The following is an 8,619-nucleotide window of genomic DNA, read 5'->3' on the forward strand; positions in this document are numbered from 1 at the left end:
TCTGCCTACACCATGGACTCACTCCTGATTTGAAGCGAGTCATCTTCCTTATCAAATCATGCATTTTTTTCCATCTTGGAAGTAAGGGAGTTGAGCTAGGGGGTCTCTGTGTTCTCATGCAGTTTGAGATTATTGCTTTGTTCGAAAGAAATGGCATTTTGGGCACCTGGGTGGCTCAGTTGGTTAAGCGACTGCCTTCGGCTCAGGTCATGATCCTGGAGTCCCGGGATCGAGTCCCACATCGGGCTCCCTGCTCGGCAGGGAGTCTGCTTCTCCCTCTGACCCTCTTCTCTCTCGTGCTCTCTATCTCTCATTCTCTCTCTCTCAAATAAATAAATAAAATCTTAAAAAAATAAATAAGTAAATAAAAGTCAGCTAAACCTTAAAAAAAAAAGAAATGGCATTTCTTCTTTTAAAGATTTTATTTATTTATTTGTCAGAGAGAGAGCACAAGTAGGCAGAGCGGCAGGCAGAGGGCGAAGGAGAGAAGCAGACTCCCCACGGAGCAGAGAGCCTGACGCAGGGCTCAATCCCAGGACCCTGGGATCATGACCTGAGCCAAAGGCTCAACCGTCTGAGCCACCCAGGCGCCCCAAAATGGCATTTCTTTTGATCCAGCAGTTCCACGGTCAGTGCAGCCTTCTGCAGCAGCCTTCTGGTCCCGTGCGTATGCATTAGCCTCGTAGCCTCCAACATGCAAAGCTGGAGACGGGGAACAGCTCAAGCCCATCTGGGCCTTTTCAAAAAGGCTCCATCATACCTCTCATGGTCAGTGCCCACACTGATGTCACTCTTACTCCTTGGGAAATGCTCTCTCCAGTTTGGGGGACAGCCGGTGTCCACTAAATCAATGGCCTGCATTGCTGTGATCCTGACATTTTCCTTTTTTTAATAACTTTTTAAATGACAAAAACACTCATTTAAGTTGTGTGAAGGAGTTGACTTCAACCTCCAAAAGCAATGAGAACTACACCTGGGCCTCGAAGTAGGGGGCCAGACACATGGCTTAGATTAAGGCAAAAGAACAGTTTCAAGTTTGAAGTTCAAGTTTGTTCTTTTGTGTGTGTGTGGCTCTGTCAGGGCCTTAGCATGATTAAAGCACAGCTTACTTGGGGGGAACTAAATGCTATGAATGTATACATTGGCTTCTACTTCTCTGAACTGTGCTGAGGAGCTCAAATGCGTTTAATCACTGAGCACAGGAAATCTCTCCCCAGGGCAGATTCCAGACTCGGCTTTGAGGTCACTGACTGCACCCTCTCCCTGCCCTCCGTACTGTCAGCTGAGTGAGGCCTGGGGCTTGTCTGAATCCCCTAAGTCACCTTGTCAGGGCCACGACACTTGCAGAGAGAGGAACAAGGAAGACCTGGTTGGTTCTGACGTCACTGATCTGTGACCTTGAGCCAGCCATGTGACCTCTCTGAGCCTCACACACTCTCTTTCCCTATAAAACGGGGTGATCATCCTGCCATGAAAACCTCATCAGACTGCTGGTGGGACATCTCTTGCCCCTCTCCAGCTCATGTGATATCTGGGAGCATCTTGACTTTGTCCATCTACCTCATCCCTGGTATCTTCCAGGCTTGACAAGTGCTGTGCCATCATCCTGGTAATGCCCTTCCTTTTTTTTTTTTTCTTTCCTTAATAAACTTTCACTCATTCTTCTAGAATCAGGTCAAGTGTTTCCTCCTCCAAGTGATTTTTCTTGACATCCCAGGCTGATTGTCTCTGTTCTGCATTCCTCTGGCAGTAGCACCTGTGTTTACATTTGCTACTGCACTTAGAGAACCCGAGATCACAGTTTCCACCTTTAAGATGCTCTCAGACAGAGGCAATGTGTTCTTTTATAATTGGCCTTTTTTTGCAATGTCCCCTCAGGCGGCTAATACGAGTCTAGGGGGCGCCTGGGTGGCTCAGTTGGTTGAGCGACTGCCTTCGGCTCAGGTCATGATCGTGGAGTCCTGGGATCGAGTCCCGCATCGGGCTCCCTGCTGAGCAGGGAGCCTGCTTCTCCCTCTGACCTTCCTCCCTCTCATGCTCTCTCTCTACCATTCTCTCTCTCTCTCAATAAATAAATAAAAATCTTAATACGAGTCTAGGCACGTAATGGGGCCACCGAGACAGTACAAGGACCCAAGGGGTGTGGGGGCAGCACTGGCATTGTCCAAGACATGGGAGGAGGCCAGCCCCCTGCCTCTCTCCACCGTTGGCAGATCCCGCAAGGCCTCTCAAGGGTGATATGGAAGCGACTGGGCTTTATCTCAAGGAGCCTCTGAAGAGTTTTAAGCAAGTGAGAGATGGGATTGGCCATATGTTTTAGAAGGATCCCACTGGCTACTATATGGAGAATGTATAGAAGGAGCAAGACTAGAGTCAAACAGTCCAATGAGTGGCTTTTGGTGTGACTCAGCACAGGGCTGATGGTGGTCATGTGGATGGCAAGAGGCAGGTGGCTTCCATTTCCTGTAATAATGAGAAAACTGGGGCTGAAGCCAGCTCTGCCCCTCCTCGCCTATGGACTTCAGAGAGTGCCAACTTCATAGCATCACTGTGAAGAATATGTGAGGGAATAAATGTTTTCGTCGTAGTGGTATGCCAGGCATGTTCTGGAGGTCAGCTGGGGAATATGGGAGGTGAGCGAGAGCCGGATCAAGGATGACTCCTGGATTTCTGGCTTAAGGAAATTGGCAGATAAGTCAGAAATGACTCAACTATGCGCATGTCTGGTCTTGGGATAGTTAGGGAGCAGAACATACTTGGGATCTGTGGGTGGGACGTGTTTAGGTCCTCAGATCTCAGCCCTGGCTCTGATCCCTGGTCCTCACTCCCACGCGCAGGGCAGGGCAGGGTGGATGCAGCAGAGGCAGCCAGGAGGGGTGGAACTGACTGGAAAGAACAATAGGTCAATTAACTGAAAGCCTAGGCCCTATCAAGAGGTGCTCTGGACGGCCCGGAGTAAGTCACTTCGCTGTCACACGTGTGAATGGGGGGGACATCTGTGTCCCACCCTGGTTTCCCAGACACTGAAAGCTGGAAAGGACAGATGATGACATTGAAACATCTCTTCATTCGAGGTCCCACTCATGTGCCATCTCTTCCACATCACCTCTCCCGGTTCCCCAGCCAGCAGCAACCACTCTCAACTCTGGGCTCCTAAAACCTGCACCCCCCTGAGCACTTACAAGGCCCCTGCCCACAGAGATGCTCCTTGCCCCATGAGCTGCTCTGCCCCCTGTCGCTGCAAGCGGCCAGCACCAGCCCAAAGCAAGTCCAGAACCCGCAGCTCCTGCTGTCATGATCCTAGCCAACAGGGGAGCTGGCTGGTTCTCCTTCGAGTGAAAAGTCCAAGTGTGAAGCAGAACCGAGAGAAAACAAGGCATTCCCGCACAACAGGGCTGTACAACAGGGGAGCCACAGATGGACACCATTAATAAAGTATTTTTAAATCATTTATTAAAATCCTTAGAGTTATCAGGTGGAGAAGGGTGGATGTACTTTTCCAGAGTAATTTCACATACGCAGAAAAGTGTCTGCAGCCACACTATGAGCCAGTGGGAGAGATTTCCAGAGGGTCCACGTGTCAGAGACCAGGATACTCTCTGGGGGAGGGGCCTCCAGAGATGCTCTCCCATCCCGAGGAGGGCCCCAGTCACCAGAAACTACCCGCTCTTGCCTCCTGCTAGGAGAAGGCTGACAGTGGCAGGGCGCTGCCCTCCCCCAGACATCCCCCAGCTGTTCTTCTGAGGCTTTGCATTTCTCCTGGGGCAGGCTGGGCAGAGAGGGCAAGGGTTGGGAGGATACAAAAGACTCCGGGCAGTCCAAAGAAAAGGCTACCTCTTCGGATGAGAGTGGCCCTCTTGACCAGCACTATCCCTTCTCCACCCAAGGCCGCCAAGGCAGCCCAACACCACCTACCCTGGCCCAGCTGGCCTCCTCTGTCCTCCTCAGGGACAGGGCCACAGAGCTTCTTGCCTGATGGGTTCGAAAGCTGGCACACAACCAGTCCCCACCACTGCCACATACCGAATACCCGCATGCAAATGGGCACACACATAGGTACCCTCAGAGACACACACCACTCACTTCCACATATGCACACAAATGCCAAACACAGGGTCACACTCAAACACAATCACCCCAAGTGCACATGCATGCCCTCCGTAAACACCAAAGACAGGCATGTGTATCTACAGCTACACACACACACACACACACACACACACACACAGGCACTTTGAGGATTCTCTCCTTAGAGATTGTATATACAGTTATGTACCAGATGCTGTGAGGTGCTGCTCAGGTCCCCTGGCCCCTCTTTCCACTGCGGCATTCATTTGCCCAGGCAAGGTCACTCAGCGGGATGGGGTGAGAGGGAGTCTGGGAGGGGGAGTCGATGCAGAGGTATAAAAGCCAGGCCCCATTGCCCCAGTTCAGGACAACTCTTTGGGGCCATTACTTTCTCAGAACCTTGTTACTGCTGTTGGCACAGCTTCTCCTTCTACCCAATCCTGCCTCCATCAACCATCCAGGTGTTGATCATCAGAGGGCTCCCCAAAAGAGCCATGAGTCTGTGCAGAACTCTCCCTTTCTTTCGGGGTCTTCCGTCCTCTAGACTGGGGGAGACCAACTCTTTTCTGCCAGCAGCCTAACGGCTCACCCACAGCATCTATCCTCTAGCTTGGATTCCTGGGCAGGCGACCAGCGGGCTGACTCAGGGCTGGGAACATATTGAGGATCCTCCCGAATATCTGTAATTGGTGCTGAAGTTGGTAAAAGGAATCTACCTTCATCCGTGCTTTTGATTCTAGTCTTAATCCCCAGGTGGCTATGTGACCTGAAGCAATTCTTCCCTCTCTGGCCTCAGATTTTCCATGTATGTAGTGGGAAGCCTGGAGCTGGGGACACAGCTTCCTGGGACACCTATAAAGGGCTGGCAAGGTGTGGTTTAGATCTGTGCTACTCAAAATGTGGTCCACTGGCCAGCAGCATTGGCCTCACCTGGGAGCTTATTAGAAGAACAGAACTGCAGGCCCCTCCCACGACCCGCTGAATCAGAATCTGCATTTTAACAAGACCCCTGGGTGGTGCTGATGCACACTACAGTGTGAGAAGCACTGTCCTAAATAAGCTCTGAAAACCTTTCAGTTTATAGAGTTCAGAAGTTACGACTTTAACAGGATCGGAGTAGAGAACGTGGGGCTTTGGGTTGAGAGGAGTTACTGATTTGCCAGCGAAGCTTTATCTTTGCCAATCCCTGTTGACACGAGATAGCTCCCTGCTAGAACTGAGTCCTCCCCCCTGGGCCCTCCTCGGGCTCCCTCTCCTCCATCTGATCTTTACCATGTTCTGTCTCCTCCTCTTAGCTCCTTTCAAAGATAGCTAGTGTGGGGCGCCTGGGTGGCTCAGTCGGTTAAGTTCTGCCTTCGGCTCAGGTCATGATCTCAGGGTCCTGGGATCAAGCCCCAGTTGGGGTTCCCTGCTCCTTGGGGAGCCTGCCTCTCCTTCTCCCCTTCCCCCTTCCCCTGCACTCCCTCTCGCTCTCTCTCAAATGAATAAAATCTTTAAAAATAAAAAAATTAAGGGCGCCTGGGTGGCTCAGTTGGTTAAGCGACTGCCTTCGACTCAGGTCATGATCCTGGAGTCCAGGGATCGAGTCCCGGGATCGAGTCCCGGGATCGAGTCCCACATCGGGCTCCCTGCTCGGCAGGGAGTCTGCTTCTCCCTCTGACCCTCCCCCCATCTCATGTGCTTTCTCTCTCGCTCAAATAAAATAAATTAAAAAAATCTTTAAAAAATTTTTTTAAAAATTAAAATAAATATCTAGATAGATAGGGTGAACCCTTTGCACCGTTATCTTTTATCTTTGCCCCTTCCTTGAGACTCCTGCCTGGACTGGAGACATGTCACTAAAGTTGTTGCTACCACGTCAGAATACTGGGCGACGGCCACACCCAGGGAGCTCCAAGTCACAAGCCGGAAGGACCTGGGCCCTTGAGGACTTTGTGGGCAGAAATGCCATGCCAGCCCTGGACTACCTATCTCTGGATTTTTATGTCAGAGAAGTAAATTTTATCTCCTTCAAGCCAATTATTTGGGGTCTCTATTACTTGTAGACAACCCCAATTTTAACTGATATATTGGCAATTATTTTGAACCCCTTTTCCACCCCTTCCTGCATCTACTCACCAAACCTTTTTTATCTACCTCGTCGATATATCCCAGATCTGTAATCTTTTTCCCGGAATTGCTACTTCCACCTGAACTCAGGCGATCAGAATTTCTTGCCTAAATTACTGCATCAGCCTTCTCTCTACTTCATAAGAGTTGTCCCTCCCCATCTATCTTTCCTACCAGTAACTCAAATTAGCTGTCGTATGAGAAAGTTCGATATATATATTACAGAAACCAGTATAACAAATACACACACCCAGAATGATGACCATTGTTAATATCATCTGTAATTTTTTATGAAGCAAATATGATAAAGTTGTGCCATCCCCTTCACAAGGGCAAACACCCTATCATCCCCTCCTGATCCTGTATTTTTTTCAAACTTATACATACTTTAACAAATGAATATATGAAATGATTTTGCATATGTTAAAATTTTACGTAAATGGTTCTGCAGCTTGTTTTTTTTTTTAAGATTTTATTTATTTCTTTGAGAGAGAGAGAATGAGAGATAGAGAGCACGAGAGGGAAGAGAGTCAGAGGGAGAAGCAGACTCCCTGCCGAGCAGGGAGCCCGATGCGGGACTCGATCCCGGGACTCCAGGATCATGACCTGAGCCGAAGGCAGTCGCTTAACCAACTGAGCCACCCAGGCGCCCTGCAGCTTGCTTTTTTAATGTTTTTGAGGTTTACCTATGTTGATGCCTATAAATTGAGCTCATTCAGGGGCTCCTGGGTCTTTCAGTTACTGGATATAAAAGTAAACTAGTGGGACACCTGGGTCAGTTGGTTAAGCGTCTGCCTTTGGCTCAGGTCATGATTGCAGAGTCCTGGGATCTAGTCCCGCATTGGGCTCCCTGCTCAGCCGGGAGCCTGTTTCTCCCTCTCCCTCTGCTCCTCCCCCTGCTTGTACTCTCTCTCTCTGTCAAATAAATAAAGTCTCTTTTTTTTTTTAAATTGAGCTCATTCACATTAGTAGTTCTATACCGCTCCATTATGTGACTATAACAGCACATCTGTTTAACTATTTTTTTAATTTTTTTATTGTTATGTTAATCACCATATATTACATTATTAGTTTTTGGTGCAGTGTTCCATGATTCATTGTTTGTTCATAACACCCAGTGCTCCATGCAGAACGTGCCCTCCTCAATACCCATCACCAGGCTAACCCATCCCCCTCCCCCCTCCCCTCTAGAACCCTCAGTTTGTTTTTCAGAGTCCATCATCTCTCATGGTTCGTCTCCCCCTCTGACATACTCCCCTTTTCTTCCTCTCCTGTTATCTTCTTCTTTTTCTTTTTTCTTAAAATTCCATCTGTTTAACTATTGATGAGCCACTCGGTTGTATCCTGTGTCTTTCTTTTGTAAACAATGCTTCATTAACATCCTATACATGTGTGAGGTCTCCAAGATCTATACTTGGAAGTATAATTGCTGGGTCTTAAAGATAGTAATTGTTATGGGTTGAAATGCATCCCCCCAAAATATAGGTTTAAGTTCCAATCCCAGGTACCTGTGAATGTGACTAATTTGCAAGTTGCCAGCAACCTTGGTTACTGGCTGTAAGGCAGATGCAATCAACTTAAGATGAAACCATTAAGATGGGCCCTCATCCATATGAGTCATGTCCTACAAGAAGAGACCCAGCCATACACACAGGGAGAAAATACCATGTGAAGACAGAGGCAGAGATTGAATGATGTATCTACAAGCCAAGGAACTGCTTGCTGGCAAGGATTGCTGGCAACTGTCAGAAGCTGGAAGAGAGGCAGGGAACAGATTCCCGTCCCAGAGACTCCAGAAGGAATGAACCCTACTGACACCTCAATTTTGGGCTTCTAGCCTCCAGAACTGTAAAAGAATAAGTTTCTGTTGTTTTAAATCATCCAGTTTGTGGTACTTTGTTAGAGCAGCTAATCTAGTGGTGGAATCCAAAGTGGTGGAATCCAAAGTCATGGCCTGGGGGAGCATAGGTTGAGTTGAGGGAGAGAGCAAGCGTGTCTGAGTCTGAGACAGTTAGCTGGGGCTAGACTGGGAAGGGCCTACAATATGACCTTGGATAGGTGTTTGGATTTATTCATTCAGGCAATGAGATACCACAGGGAATAAATTAAATCGGCAAGTGACACAGTTCTACTTGGGATTTTTAGAAGTGTCAGAGAAACAGCCGTTCTTTAGAGCGGACTTGTTTGAATCATTCTTCAACTTCTGATATCTCAAATTTACTCACTTTTTCCTTTAAAAGTGATTAATCCCTTCCACACACAACTGCAAGGATTTGACAAACTCAAGTTTGTCATTAGTAACCACGGGTTATCTTGTACTACTAAACCAGGCCGTTTTTAGACATAATCGGCTAATCTCACTTAATCCTCACAAATACCCCCCACGAGACCCGCCCGTTATCCTCTACAAACAGGGATTAAAGAAACTCAGGAGGAAGGCCG

The sequence above is a fragment of the Callorhinus ursinus genome, unplaced genomic scaffold, assembly GCF_003265705.2.
Source record: "Callorhinus ursinus isolate GAN/ISIS: 27379988/994484 unplaced genomic scaffold, GSC_fseal_2.0 scaffold37, whole genome shotgun sequence".
NCBI classification, from domain to species: Eukaryota; Metazoa; Chordata; class Mammalia; order Carnivora; family Otariidae; genus Callorhinus; species Callorhinus ursinus.